The 16,225-nt window shown below is 42.1% G+C and overlaps 1 protein-coding gene across 2 annotated transcripts in view; it reads right to left on the reverse strand.

The window, feature by feature from the left end:
• The window catches only part of ARB2A (ARB2 cotranscriptional regulator A), a 384,523-nt gene that overhangs the window by 108,071 nt on the left and 260,227 nt on the right, over positions 1 to 16,225 (reverse strand). The gene's annotated exons all lie outside the window — the stretch shown is intronic.

A 16,225-nucleotide genomic window follows, 5' to 3' on the forward strand; every position in this document is an offset into this window, starting at 1 on the left:
TTCCTGACTAATTCCATGTTTGCCCCACCAGTCCTTCAAGTCCTTTGCTCCCCATCCTACCTCAGCTTCCTGGTCCAGAGTTTGCACATACAACAGAGGCCTATGTGTTTCATCTTTCTCCCCTCTGGAGACAGGTCTCTGGACTGGCCCTACCTGCTGTTCCCTACGGAGGACACTCCTTGCAATACCTTACTCACCAACATCAGGCTCCTCTATCCCTGACATCTCTCCCATCAGAGACCCAAGGATCTTAGAATATTTGTCCCTCCATCATGTCCCCAGCTCGGGTAACCAGTCCTAGGCCCTGGGTGGAGAAAGCTAAGGAGGGAAGGGGAAGAGAAGATCAGACCTCAGGTTCAAAGCTTCCAAGGAGGAGCTTTAGGAAAGAAGAGAGGACAGCAATCCTGGCTGGATAATCCCAGCCTCTTGCCCTTTCACTCTCCAACTCAACCATGATGAGGCTCTACTCTACCCACATCTACTGAAATTGCTCTTGATGAAGTCATTGGTGACCTTCCAACTGTCAAATCTGGCAGCCTTTTAAAAGTCTTCATCTTATTAAACTTCTCTGCAGTATCTGACAATGCTGACTACTCTTCTTGCGCCTCTGTTTTAAATTCCATGAAACGCTGGTAACAGTCAAATCTGTATTTCAGCCTTGACTTTTAATTTCCAGTCTGTATTTCCCATTGCCCCAAATCAAATTCATTATATGCATTTCTAAGCCCGCTGCTCCTCTAGGGCTCCCTGAGCTGGTTGATGGCATTATCACCCACTCAGTCACCCAAACTGAAACGCAGGAATTGTTCCTGACCTTTCCCATGCTCCGCAGGGCATCAAATCTTCCGTTGTGGGCGTCCTAAAACAGCTGAGCTCTACGATCTCCTCTCTAGCCTCATCTTACTGTTTTAATTTAGGCCAAATAATTTCTCACTTGCATTATCATAATAACCTTACAATTGGTTTCTTCTGCATCTCCTTCAAGTTTATCTTTCATACCCGTGCTAGAGGTAATTTTCCCCAAACCAAACCAAACCAAAACAAACCTAACCAAACCCAAGCGAATGAAAAAAAAAATCTAACCATGTCATTTTTCTCTTAAATTTTTTCAAAATCTAGCCCCTCTTTCCCCAATCAACAAGGTGGGCATTCCAAATCCTGAGTATGGAACACAGTGTTTTTCACCATCTGGCCCCCTCTTCCTTCCTTTCCCAGCCTCGTCTACCACACTTCCCCAAGCTCTCTGCACCCCCAGCTTATCTACATCCATGCTCAGTGGGAATGCTTCACTTTGTAATAAAGATGCCACAATTTTCGTGGCTATTATGCTTTTCTTTATGCTGCTCCTTCTATCAGAAACAGCTTCCCCTGCTTGTTGGTCTCATTCTCTCATATCATTCAAGATTCTGCTCAAATGTCACTTCGACAGAGAAGCTTTCCTTGATCACTCTTTCTAAAACAGCAACCCTTGTCACTCTCTGTTCCCTTTATTAACCTACTCTTTTTTTTATATTAATAGGTACTGCCACCTAATATATAATTATTTATCTCTCTGTTTATTGTTTGTCTCTGTGCTGCCAAGAGAGCAGGGATTTTGCCTAGTTCACCGCTGTGTCTACAGGGCCCACAACTGTGCTTGGCTCAGTAAACTTTCCTGAGTAAATGAAGTGTGCTGTATTTCCAGTTACCTTTAAGTCACAGTTTAGAGGACACTTTATGGTGAGACCTTCCCCCAGGCAGAGTTAATTAATGCTTTTGTGGCCCCCTCTCTGTACTTGATATATGTTTTTACTGTAACATTTATCAGTAATTATTTATTTTATGTCTTTGTCTTTCCAGCTAGGTACTTAAGGGCATGCATGTAGATGTTATATAGCCTGGAACATAACAGAACCCTGAGTGATACACTGCTCAATAAATGTTTGCTGAATGAGTGAATGAATCCTCACCTCTACAGTCCTGAGAGTGAAGTACATTTAGTTTCAGTTTAACAATGAGAAACTTGACCCTACCAGGTGCCTCTCCGTACTTTCTCTCCTGTACTAGAACAGGCCCTTATGTAGATGGGGGTAGTAGTACTATGAGACTAAATTCAACTCAACACTATAGAAAATAAGGTTGTAGTAATGGCCTTGAAGCCATGGTAGAGGGAAAAAGAATCAAGAAATCACTGCCATCTCTACAGGCTATGTATTTGATTATTTGTTTAATGCCTGCATCTCCACTGCAAACCTGGCTAGAATGTATGCTTGTAAAGAGCAAGGTCCTTGTCTGTCTGGCTTACTGCTAGATTCTCAGCACTTGGAACTATACCTGGCACAAAGTGGGAAGTCAAGAGATATCTGTTTAATGTTAAATAAATGAATCTCTGCAGCATTAATGGTGAGAAGACTTCCACATTTGCCTTGGGTTATGTTTTAAGATGATAGTCTATGAAAAACAGTTTGCAATATACAAAATTTCACTGCTCTCTATTCTTTCCAAGTATACCTACATGCTGTTTTTTCAATATTACAAAGCAACCAGCGCCTGCTAAACACAATGAAAGGTGGATCACAAAGAGAATAAGAGACAACAATTTATAAGTTAAGGCCCACATAGTGAAACCAGCCCATTTGCAAAAGAAAACCACAGAGAAATGCTTCATAAGTTGTCTAAAAGCAATAGGTAAGTAAAAATGTTTTTAGTGAATTGGAAAAAGTGAGGAAAGCTTCATTATATTAACTGAGATAAAACACAGTAGCTTAAAACATTTACTAAGTTAAAAAGTAAGGGTATATGAACTTGATGGGTTTTAAATTAACTTGGATACTCTCAATTAACGTTGTCTCTGTGCTTGGTCGGATCTCATCTGCCACTGTGCCTATCTCCTGGTTTATGTATATGTGTTACTGCGAATAAAACCCCATATTCTTAAAAGAAGTCTTGACACCTCCTTAAAAGTATATTTAATGTGCTATAGAAATGGGGTGATCAGGGGAAAAAAGCAGGAACATATTTGGTTGGAACAGAAATAGGGATCAGGGAAGGCAGGTGATGGGAATGCCCAAGACAACCAGCACTGTTTGGGCTGGGGCGCTTGAGAGGCTAATCCATCACCTTCAACAAACCCCGAGACCTCTTAGTAAGTGATTAGATTACAATGTAAGAATCAGGCCAGTCTTATCCATAGGGAATTATAAAGTAAGGATAAGAAACACATGGTCCCAGGCCCCATGTATTTATAACCTAAATGGAGGAGAAGAGAAACTGTCAGGAGAGCAGGACAGCTACACTTGCCCAAAGAGAAGTTAACAGTTTTCTATTATTAGGATCTTTGGAATTAAGAGAAAGTTAAGTTTTAAGCTGAAATACACAAAGCATCAGGATTTGTGAAATTAAGCTCTCCTTAAGTAGCTTCTATCCTAAGATGTCAAAACCAACTGCCAGGATCACTAATGGTAAGAAGCAGAAAACAGTGCAGGCAAAGTTAATGATAAACGTCCTTGTAGGTCTTGGTTCAAGTTTCATCTCTTTGAAAAGCTTGGCCAATACACTCAGGACTACAGTGATCTCCCTCCTCTCTGAACTCAGTGTCTTTCCATTCAGATACACTGGCTGCTTTATAAAGCCGGCTGGAGTTTCATGTCATAGCTCCGACCCAGGAGATACGGAACTGTCTCTGAACGGACATTACAGATACCATTTATTTTGTACTTATGTGCCAAACAATGTGCTAATGCCTGAGCTATGCACAGTACTCTGAGGATGGTAAGTGCATAAAAACACCTGGATGAGAGGGAGATCTGGTTTTGATTTACACCATCCTATTGATCAGTTATCTCGTTAACCAGGAAGGTGATCCCTGCTTCCTCATCTCTCCAAATGCATCTCTCCCAAAGCTGCTCATGCCCCAGATGGAGGACACAGCTTTGTTCAGGACTATGTGAGGAGTTTCATTTCTCTGTCGGAGGCTCCAAAAAATACTTTTTGAATGTAATTAGATCAACAGAGAAGATCTAAGAATAATGTACAAGTCAGGCAGAGAGGGCCAGGCCCGCTAGATGGTGCCAATTTTATAGTTTTTCCCACTCTACATGTATCCTAGTAACTGAGCATTGACCAGGCATCAGTGTGTAAAGGCACTGTCACCAGAAGGGCAGGTATAGGTCCCCAAAAACCACATTAGTCAAGGAGACAAAAAGCAAAGGCAGGAGACAAGATCCAGAGACCAGTTACTGGGAAGTCCCTCTCTGGGTCTAGGAAGTAAAGTGAGAAACCCAGGAGAACTGTGATAACTGTCCAGTAAGGAAAGATGCCTCCGACCTCACAGTGAGAGAGTTAACATCACACACCACAACAATTTAGTTCACTGAAACTACCTCAAAATACACTGAAATGATTAAACTGTCAATTCTCTGGGTGGATTTTCAAGTAGAAAACTACATAAAGCAAGGTGAGCGGGGGGACTCAAGATGGCAGAATAGAAGGACGCGGAATTCATCTCTCCTCACATATACATCAAGAATACATCTACAAATGGAACAATTCTCATAGAGCACCTGCTAAACATTAGCAGAAGACTTCGGACACCTAAAAGGACAAGAAAAATCCCCTCAAAACCTGTAGGAGGAAAGAAAGAAGATAAAAAGAAAAGAGTAAGCAAAACAGGGATCAGCACCCCTGGCGGGAAGCTGAAGGTGAGAGGAGGTCCCCGCACTCAGAAAAACTCCCTCTCGGTGGGGAAATTAGCTGTGACAGAAAAGGACCTTTGGGGGATCAAAGGAGAATGCAGCAGACAGTCTGCAGAAGTCAGGACAAGGTAAGAACTACACAAGTGGTCTACATTGCAGCTCTAGCACATTCCAGCCTGAGTCCTGAGTTGCCAGTTGTGGAGGGCAGGGCTTGGTGCTGGAAAGTGGGATTTGGAGTGTGGACCCAGGAGGGGACAGCTGTTGGCTGTGAAAAGACAGCCTGAAGGGCCAGGAGTAAGGAGCTACACAACCAGGAAAGTCTGCGGGAAAAGTGCAGGACGCCATAGAAGCAAGGCGTCATTGTTGAGTGGCACGCAAGGGGCGGGGCCGCCATTACAACCCCTCTCCCCACCTGCTGGCTTCTTCCGCCTCCACAGGCACTGGGAGGGGCTCCCATCTGAGTGGGCTTGCCTGCCCCTCGGGTCAGGGTCTCCTACGCCCACCTGGGCTCAAGGGGCCTGAGCGCCACCCATCCCAAAGCCTCCTTGGGAATCAGCCCTGGGCTCCCCTGCCTGGGACGGAAGTGTACTGATGCTGGCAGGCGCTGAATGCTAAAGTGTGGGGTTGGGAGAGCAGATCAGGGAGAGGAGCTCTGTTGGCTGCGCAGAACACCAGAGGGGACGGGTGTCAGGGGATCCGTGGCTCCAAATGCCCCTAGGGGAAGCGTCATCTGCCTGGAAAGTGAGGCGTCATTGTTGAGTGGTGAGTGGTGGGGGGTTGCCCCTGCCCCCGCGTGCCAGCTCCTGCCTCCACCATCTCTGGGAGGTACTCCTGGCACAGCGAGCATGCCACAGTCTGTTGCAATGGCCTGCTGGTCCCTGCTGCTGCAGGCAACTCACACACACCCCAACTGTGCCCTCTGTACCCGACCCCAGCCCCAAGCAGCCACTGCTTTTGCTCCCTCTCAGCTGGGCAAGGAACAGATGCCTAAGGATGGCGCACAGGTGGATGCGGGGTCAAAACCAAAGCTGAGCCCCCGGGGCGGTGCGACTGAGGAAGAAGAATGGAAATCTTTCTGTGCAGCTGCACAGGCCATGGATTAAATCCCCAAGATCGGCTTGGTAAATCCCACATCTGTGGAATACCTGAATGGACAATGAGTGTTCCCACAACTGAGACTGGTCTGGCCTTCGCAGCAGTGGACTCTGGAGGCAAGAACATGGGCGAGTTAGGTCAGGTCAGGGTCTGAGCTGGCCCCACAGAGTCCACAGCAGGTCCAGAGACCAACCTAGAAGTACTGGAAGGCCTCCAGGGGAAGTGGGGACTGGCTCTGGTTCACTGGGGGAGCAAGGACACTGACAGAGCAGGCCTGAGGAAAATATTCTTATTACGATTATTATTTTTTGGGGTTTGTTTCATTTTGTTCACTTGTTGGTGTTGTTGCTTTTATTATTTTGTAACTTTTTTCTTTTTCTTTTTTTATTTTTTTGCGGTACGCGGGCCTCTCACTGTTGTGGCCTCTCCCGTTGTGGAGCACAGGCTCCGGACACGCAGGCTCAGCGGCCATGGCTCACAGGCCTAGCTGCTGCGCGGCATGTGGGATCTTCCTGGACCGGGGCACGAACCCATGTCCCCTGCATCGGCAGGCGGACTCTCAACCACTGCGCCACCAGGGAAGCCCTTCTTTTTTTAATATATATATATATTTTTTTTTTTCTATTTTTACTTTATTTTTGTTGTTTTGTGTTTTTTTCTTGTTTTGGCTCTTTGTTTTATTCTTTTTTATTGTTTTTATGTGTATATTTTCTTCACTTTCTGGTTTATTGTTTGCTTTGGTTTTTTTTTTTCAGTTTTTGTTACTTTACTCCTCACTGTTCTCATTTTTAAATTATTTTTATTTATTTATTTATTTGTTTTTGGCTGCGTTGGGTCTTTGTTGCCGTGCGTGGGCTTTCTCTAGTTGCAGCGAGCGGGGGCTACTCTTTGCTGCTGTGCGCAGGCTTCTCACTGAGGTGTTTTCTCTTGTTGCAGAGCACAGGCTCTAGGCACGTGGTCTTCAGTAGTGGTGGCATGTGGGCTCAGTAGTTGTGGTGCACAGGCTTAGTTGCTCTGCGGCACATGGGATCTTCCCAGACCAGGGCTCGAACCCATGTCCCCTGCATTAGCAGGTGGATTCTTAACCACTGTGCCACCAGGGAAGCCCCTCATTTTTGAATTCTTTTGTTTGTTTGTTCTTTTTTCTGTGTGTGTGTGTTGTGTTGTTGCTGCTCTTTGTTTTTGCTTTTGCTATTTGTCTTGGGTTTTGTTTGTCTGTTTGTTTTGTTTTCTTTTTTTGTCCCTCTGGCTGCACTGTGCAGCTTGCAGGCTCTTGGCTCCCTGGCCAGGGGTCGGGCCTGGGCCTCTGGGGTGGGAGCACTGAGCCCAGGATGCTGGACCACCAGAGAACTCCTGGGCCCAGGAAATATTAATCAGTGTGAGCTCTCCCAAGGTATCCATATCAACATCAAGTCACAGCTCCACCCAACTGCCTGTAGGCTCCAGTGCTGGATACCTCATGCCAAACAACCAGCAAGACAGAAGCACAGCCCAACCCATCAGCAGATAGGCTACCTAAAGTTGAACTAGCTCATAGACACCCCAGAAAACACACCACATGACGTGGCCCTGCCCATCAGAGGAAAAAGATTCAGCTCCACCCACCAGAGCGGATGCACCAGTCCCTCCCACCAGGAAGCCTACACAAGCCCCTGAACCAACCTCACTCACCAGCGGGCAGACAACAGAAGCAAAAGGAACTACAAGCCTGCAGCCTGCAGAAATGAGACCATAAACACAGTAGGTTAGACAAAATGAGAGGACAGAGAAATATGTTGCAGACGAAAGAGCAAGGTAAAATCCCACAAGACCAAATAAATGAAGAGGAAATAGGCAATCTACTTGAAAAATAATTCAGAGTAATGATAGTAAAGATGATCCAAGATCTCAGAATTAGAATGGAGGCATGGATTGAGAAGATACAAGAAATGTTTAATAAGGACTTAGAAGAACTAAAGAACAAACAATCAGTGATGAACAACACAATAATTGAAATTAAAAATACACTAGAAGGAATCAATAGCAGAATAACTGAGGTGGAAGGACGGGAAAGTGACCTGGAAGACAGAATGGTGGAAATAACTGCCACAAAGCAGAATAAAGAAAAAAGAATGAAAAGAAAGGAGGACACTTTCAGAGACCTCTGGGACAACATTAAAGGCAACAGTATTCGAATTATAGGGGTACCAGAGAAGGAGATAAAGGAAAAGGGCCTTAGAAAATATTTGAAGGGATTATAGTAGAAAACTTCCTGAACATGTGAAAGGAAATAGACAATCAACTCCAGGAGGTGCAGGGAGTCCCATACAGGATAAACCCAAGGAGAAACACGCTGAGAAATATATTAATCAAACTAACAAAAATTAAATACAAAGAAAAAAATATTAAAAGCAGAGGGAAAGGCAACAAATAACTACAAGAGAATCCCCATCAGTTTATCAGCTGATTTTTCAGCAGAAACTCTGCAGGCCAGAAGGGAGTGGCAGGACATATTTAAAGTGATGAAAGGGAAAAACCTACAACCAAAATTACTATACCCAGCAAGGATCTCATTCAGATTTGATGGAGAAATCAGAAGCTTTACAGACAAGCAAAAGCTAAGAGAATTCAGCACCACAAAACCAGCTTTACAACAGATGCTAAAGGAACTTCTCTAGGCAGGAAACACAGAGCAGAAAAAACCCTACAAATACAAATCCAAAACAATTAAGAAAATGGTAATAGAAACATACATATTGATATTACCTTAAATGTAAACGGATTAAATGATCCAACCAAAAGTCATAGATTGGCTGAATGGATACAGAAACAAGACCCGTACATATGTTGTCTACAACAGACCCACTTCAGACCTAGGGATACATACAGACTGAAAGTGATGGGATGCAAAAAGATATTCCATGCAAATGGAAATCAAAAGAAAGCTGGAGTAGCAATACTCATATCAGACAAAATAAACTTTAAAATAAAGACTATTACAAGAGACAAGGAAGGACACTACATAATGATCAAGGGATCAATCCAAGAAGAAGATATAACAATTGTAAGTATTTATGTACCCAACATAGGAGCACCTCAATACATAAGGCAAATGCTAAGAGCCATAAAAGGGGAAATCGACAGTACCACAATAATAGTGGGGGACTTCAACACTCTACTTACACCAATGGATAGATCATCCAGACAGAAAATTAATAAGGAAGCAAAAGCCTTAAATGACTCATTAGACCAGATAGACTTAATTGAAATTTACAGGACATTCCAACCGAAAGCAGCAGAATACACTTTCTACTCAAGTGCACATGAAACATTCTACAGGATAGATCACATCTTTGGTCACAAACCAAGCCTCGGTAAATTTAAGAAAACTAAAATCGTATCAAGCATCTTTTCCGACCACAAGGCTATGGGATTAGAAATCAATTACAGGGGAGAGACCGTTAAGATGGCGGAGAAGTAAGACGTGGAGATCACCTTCCTCCCCACAAATACATCAGAAATACATCTACATGTGGAACAGCTCCTACAGAACACCTACTGAACGCTGGCAGAAGACCTCAGACTTCCCAAAAGGCAAGAAACACCCACGTACCTCGGTAGGGCAAAAGAAAAAAGAAAACAGAGACGAAAGAATAGGGATGGGACCTGCACGTCTGGGAGGGAGCTGTGAAGGAGGAAAAGATTCCACACACTAGGAAGCCCCTTCACTGGCGAAGATGGGGAGTGGCGGGGGTGAAGCTTCCAAGCCATGGAGGAGAGCACAGCAAATAGGGGTGCAGAGGGCAAAGCGGAGAGATTCCCACACAGAGGATTGGTGCCGACCAGCATTCACCAGCCTGAGAGGCTTGTCAGCTCACCCACCAGGGCGGGTGGGGGCTGGGAGCTGAGGCTCAGGCTCTGGAGGTCAAATCCCAGGGAGAGGACTTGGGTTGGCTGCGTAAACACAGCCTGAAGGGGGCTAGTGCACCACAGCCAGCCGGGAGGGAGTCCGGGGAAAAGTATGGAACTGCCTAAGAGGCAAGAGACCATTGTTTTGGGGTGCGCAAGGAGAGGGGATTCAGAGCATCACTTAAATGATCTCCAGAGACGGTGTGAGCCATGGCTATCAGCGTGGACACTGGAGATGGGCATGAAAAGCTAAGGCTGCTGCTGCAGCCACCAACAAGAAGCCTGTGTGTAAGCACAGGTCACTATCCACACCTCCTCTCCGGGGAGCCTGTGCAGCCTGCCACTGTCAAGTCCCATGATCCAGGGACAACTTCCCCAGGGGAACACATGGTGCACCTCAGGCTGTTGCAACGTCACGCCAGCCTCTGCCACGGCAGGCTTGCCCCAAGTTCCATATCCCTCCCTCCACCCCCAGCCTGAGTTAGCCGCAGCCCCCTAATCAGCTGCTACTTTAACCCCATTCTGTCTGAGCAAAGAACAGATGCCCTCAGGTGACCTACACACAGAGACGGGGCCAAATCCAAAGCTGAACCCCAGGATCTGTGCGAACAAAGAAGAGAAAGGGAAATCTCTCCCAGCAGCCTCAGGAGCAGCAGATTAAATCTCCACAATCAAGTTGATGTACCCTGCATCTGTGGAATACCTGAACAGACAACGAATCATCCCCAAATTAAGGCAATGGACTTTGGGAGCAACTGTAGACTTGGAGTTTGCTTTCTGCATCTAATTTGTTTCTGGTTTGATGTTTATCTTAGTTTAGTATTTAGAGTTTATTATCACTGGTAGATTTGTTTACGGATTTGGTTGCTCTCTTCCTTTTTTTCTTTATATATATATAGATATATTTTTTTTCCTTTTTCTCTTTTTGTCAGTGTGTATGTGTATGCTTTTTTGAGTGATTTTGTCTGTATAGCTTTGCTTTTACCATTTGTCCTAGGGTTCTGTCTTTTTTTTAGTATAGTTTTTAGCACTTGTTATCATTGGTAGCTTTGTTTTTTGGTTTGGTTGCTATCGTCTTTTTTGTCCTTTTTTATTAATTCTAATTTTTAAATTTTTAATAATTAAAAAAAATTTTTATTTTAATAACTTAATTAAATTTCTTTCTTTCTTTCTTTTTTTCTCGCTTTTCTTTTGAGCTGTGTGGCTGACAGGGTCTTGGTGCTCAGGCCGGGTGTCAGGCCTGTGCCTCTGAGGTGGGAGAGCCAAGTTCAGGACATTGGTCCACCAGAGATCTCCTGGCTCGATGTAATATCAAATGGCGAAAGCTCTCTCAGAGATCTCCATCTCAATGCTAAGACCCAGCTCCACTCAACAACCAGCAAGCTACAGTGCTGGACACACTATGCCAAACAACTAGCAAGACAGGAACACAACCCCACCCATTAGCAGAGAGGCTGCCTGAAATCATAATAAGGTCACAGACACTCCAAAATATACCACTGAACACGCCTGACCACCTGAAGGCCTGACCACCAGAAAGACAAGATACAGTCTCATCCACCAGAACACAGTCACCAGTCCCCTCTACCAGGAAGCCTACACAAGCCACTGAAACAACCTTACCCACTGGGGGGAGACACCAAAAACAGTTGGAACTATGAACCTTCATCCTGCAAAAAAGGAGACACCAAACACAGTAAGTTAAGGAAAATGAGAAGACAGAGAAACACACAGGAGATGAAGGAGCAAGGTAAAAATCTACCAGACCAAACAAATGAAGAGGAAATAGGCAGTATACCTGAAAGAGAATTCAGAGTAATGATAGTAAAGATGAAACAAAATCTTGGAAATAGAATGGAAAAAATACAAGAAACGTTTAACAAGGACCTAGAAGAACTAAAGGGCAAACAAACAATAATGAATGACACGATAATTGAAATTAAAAATTCTCTACAAGGAATCAATAGCCGAATAACTGAGGTAGAAGAATGGATGAGTGACCTGGAAGATAAAATAGTGGAAATAACTGCCACAGAGCAGAATAAAGAAAAAAGGATGAAAAGAATTGAGGACAGTCTCAGAGACCTCTGGGACAACATTAAACGCACCAACATTCGAATTATAGGGGTCCCAGAAGAAGAAGAGAGAAAGAAAGGGACTGAAAAAATATTTGAAGAGATTATAGCTGAAAACTTCCCTAATATGGGAAAGGAAATAGTCAGTCAAGTCCAGGAAGTGCAGAGAGTCCCATACAGGATAAATCCAAGGAGAAACACGACAAGACACATATTAATCAAACTATCAAAAATTAAATACAAAGAAAAAATATTAAAAGCAGCAAGGGAAAAACAACAAATAACATACAAGGGAATCCCCATAAGGTTAACAGCTGATCTTTCAGCAGAAACTCTGTAAGCCAGAGGGAAGTGGCAGGACATATTGAAGTGATGAAAGGGAAAAACCTACAACCAAGATTACTCTACACAGCAAGGATCTCATTCAGATTTGATGGAGAAATTAAAATCTTTACAGACAACCAAAAGCTAAGAGAATTAAGCACAACCAAACCAGCTTTACAACAAATGCTAAAGGAACTTCTCTAGGCAGGAAACACAAGAGAAGGAAAAGACTTACTACAACAAACCCAAAACAATTAAGAAAATGGTAATAGGCACATACATAATGATAACTACCTTAAACATAAATGGATTAAATGCTCCCACCAAAAGACATATACTGGCTGAATGGATACAAAAACATGACTTGTATATACACTGTCTACAAGAGACCCACTTCAGACCTAGGGACACATACAGACTGAAAGTGAGGGGATGGAAAAAGATATTCCATGCAAAGGGAAATCAAAAGAAAGCTGGAGTAGCAATCCTCATATCAGACAAAATAGACTTTAAGATAAAGATTATTACAAGAGACAAAGAAGGACACTACATGATGATTAAGGGATCAATCCAAGAAGAAGACAGAACAATTGTAAATATTTATGCACCCAACATAGCAGCACCTCAATACATAGGCAAATGCTAACAGCCATAAAAGGGGAAATGACAGTAACACAATCATAGTAGAGGACTTTATCACCCCACTTTCCCCAATGGACAGATCACCCAAAATGAAAATAAATAAGGAAACACAAGTTTTAAATGAAATATTAAAAGAGATGGACTTAATTGATATTTATAGGACATTCCATCCAAAAACAACAGAATACACTTGCTTCTGAAGTGCTCATGGAACGTTCCCCAGGATAGATCATATCTTGGGTCACAAATCAAGCCTTGGTAAATTTAAGAAACTTGAAATCTATCAAGTATCTTTTCTGACCACAATGCTATGAGATTAGATATCAATTACAGGAAAAAAATCTGTAAAAAAATACAAAAACATGGAGGCTAAACAACACATAACTCAATAACCAAGAGATCACTGAAGAAATCAAAGAGGAAATAAGAAAAACCTAGACACAAATGACAATGAAAACACAACAACCCAAAACCTATGGGATGTAGCAAAAGCAGTTCTAAGAGGGAAGTTTATAGCAATACAATCCTACCTCAAGAAACAAATAACACCTCAAAGAAAAAACCTAACCTTACACCTAAAGCAATTAAAGAAGAACAAAAAAAACCCCCAAAGTTAGCAGAAGGAAATAAATCATAAAGATCAGATCAGAAATAAATGAAAAAGAAATGAAGGAAATGATAGCAAAGATCAATAAAACTAAAAGCTGTTTCTTTGAGAAGATAAACAAAATTGATAAACCATTAGCCAGACTCATCAAAAAAAAAAAAAAGGGAGAAGACTTAAATCAATAGGATTAGAAATGCAAAAGGAGAAGTAACAACGGACACTGCAGAAATACCAAGGATCATTAGAGATTACTACAAGCAACTATATGCCAATAAAATGGACAACCTGGAAAAAATGGACAAATTCTAAGAAAAGCACAACCTTCCGAGACTGAACCAGGAGGAAATAGAAAATATAAACAGACCAATCACAAGCACTGAAATTGAAACTGTGATTAAAAATCTTCCAACAAACAAAAACCCAGGACCAGATGGCTTCACAGGCGAATTCTACCAAACATTTAGAGAAGAGCTAACACCTATCCTTCTCAAATGCTTCCAAAATATAGCAGAGGGAAGAATACTCCCAAACTCATTCTATGAGGCCACCATCACCCTGATACCAAAACTAGACAAAGCCGTCACAAAGAAAAACTACAGGCCAATATCACTGATGAACATAGATGCAAAAATCCACAACTAAATACTAGCAAACAGAATCCAACAGCACATTAAAAGGATCATACACCATGATCAAGTGGGGTTTATCCCAGGAATGCAAGGATTCTTCAATATATGCAAATCAAGCAATGTGATAAACCATATTAACAAATCGAAGGAGGAAAACCATATGATCATCTCAATAGATATAGAGAAATCTTTTAACAAGATTCAATACCCATTTATGATAAAAACCCTCCAGAAGGTAGGCATAGAGGGAACTTACCTCAACATAATAAAGGACATATATGACAAACCCACAGCCAACATCATTCTCAATGGTAAAAAAACTGAAACCATTTCCTCTAAGATCAGGAACCAGACAAGGGTGTCCATTCTCACCACTATTATTCAACATAGTTTTGGAATTTTAGCCACAGCAACCAGAGAAGAAAAAGAAATAAAAGGAATCCAAATAGGAAAAGAAGTAAAGTAAAGCTATCATTGTTTGCAGATGACATAATACTATACATAGAGAATCCTAAAGATGCTACCAGAAAACTACTAGAGGTAATAAATGAATTTGGTAAAGTAGCAGGGTACAAAATTAATGCACAGAAATCTCTGGCATTCCTAAACATTAATGATGAAAAATTTGAAAGAGAAATTAAGGAAACACTCCCATGTACCATTTCAACAAAAATAATAAAATACCTAGGATAAACCTACCTAAGGAGACAAAAGACCTGTATGCAGAAAACTATAAGACACTGATGAAAGAAATTAAAGATGATACAAAGAGATGGAGAGATATACCATGTTCTTGGACTGGAAGAATCAACATTGTGAAAATGACTCTACTACCCAAAGCAATCTACAGATTCAATGCAATCCCTATCAAACTACCACTGGCATTTTTCACAGAACTAGGACAAAAAAATTCACAATTTGTATGGAAACACAAAAGACCCTGAATAGCCAAAGCAATCTTAAGAAAGAAACACAGAGCTGGAGGAATGAGCCTCTCTGACTTCAGACTATACTACAAAGCTACAGTAATCAAGGCAGTATGGTACTTGCACAAAAACAGAAATATAGATCAAGGGAACAGGATAGAAAGCACATAGATAAACCCACGCACATATGGTCACCTTATCTTTCATAAAGGAGGCAAGAATATGCAATGGAGAAAAGACAGCCTCTGCATTAAGTGGTGCTGGGAAAACTGGACAGCTACATGTAAAAGAATGAAATTAGAACACTGCCTAATACCATACACAAAAATAAATTCTAAATGGATTCAAGACCTAAATGTAAGGCCAGACACTATAAAACTCTGAGAGGAAAACATAGGCAGAACACTCTATGACATAAATCACAGCAAGATCCTTATGGACCCACAAATGGGACCTAATGAAGCTTCCAAGCTTTTGCACAGCAAAGGAAAACATAAAGACTAAAAGACAACCCTCAGAATGGGAGAAAATATTTGCAAATGAGGCAACTGACAAAGGATTAATCTCTAAAATATACAAGCAACTCATGCAGCTCAATATCAATAAAACAAACAGCCCAATCCAAAAATGGGCAGAAGACCTAAATAGACATTTCTCCAAAGAAGATATACAGATTGCCAACAAATATATGAAAGGATGCTCAACATCACTAATCATTAGAGAAATGCAAATCAAAACTACAATGAGGTATCACCTCACACCAGTCAGAATGGCCATCATCAAAAAATCTAGAAACAATAAATGCTGGAGAGGGTGTGGAGAAGAGGGCACCCTCTTGCACTGTTGGTGGGAATGTAAATGTAAATTGATACAGCCACTATGGAGAACAGTATGGAGGTTCCTTAAAAAACTAAAAATAGAATTACCATATGACCCACAATCCCACTACTGGGCATATACTCAGAGAAAACCATAATTCGAAAAGATACATGCACCCCAATGTTCACGGCAGCACTATTTACAATAGCCAGGACATGGAAGCAACCTAAATGTCCATCAACAGAGGAATGGATAAAGAAGATGTGGTACACGTATACAATGGATTATTACTCAGCCATAAAAAGGAATGAAATTGGGTCATTTGTAGAGATGTGGATGGACCTAGAGACTGTCATACAGAGGGAAGTAAGTCAGAAAGAGAAAAACAAGTAGCGTATATTAACACATATATGTGGACTCTGGAAAAATGGTATAGATCATCTTATTTGCAAAGCAGAAATAGAGACACAGATATAGAGAACAAATGTATGGATACCAAGGGGGAAAGGGGGTGGGGTGGGAGGAACTGGTTGATTGGGATTGACAT

This window comes from Phocoena phocoena, chromosome 3, assembly GCF_963924675.1.
Source record: "Phocoena phocoena chromosome 3, mPhoPho1.1, whole genome shotgun sequence".
In the NCBI taxonomy this organism is placed as follows: domain Eukaryota; kingdom Metazoa; phylum Chordata; class Mammalia; order Artiodactyla; family Phocoenidae; genus Phocoena; species Phocoena phocoena.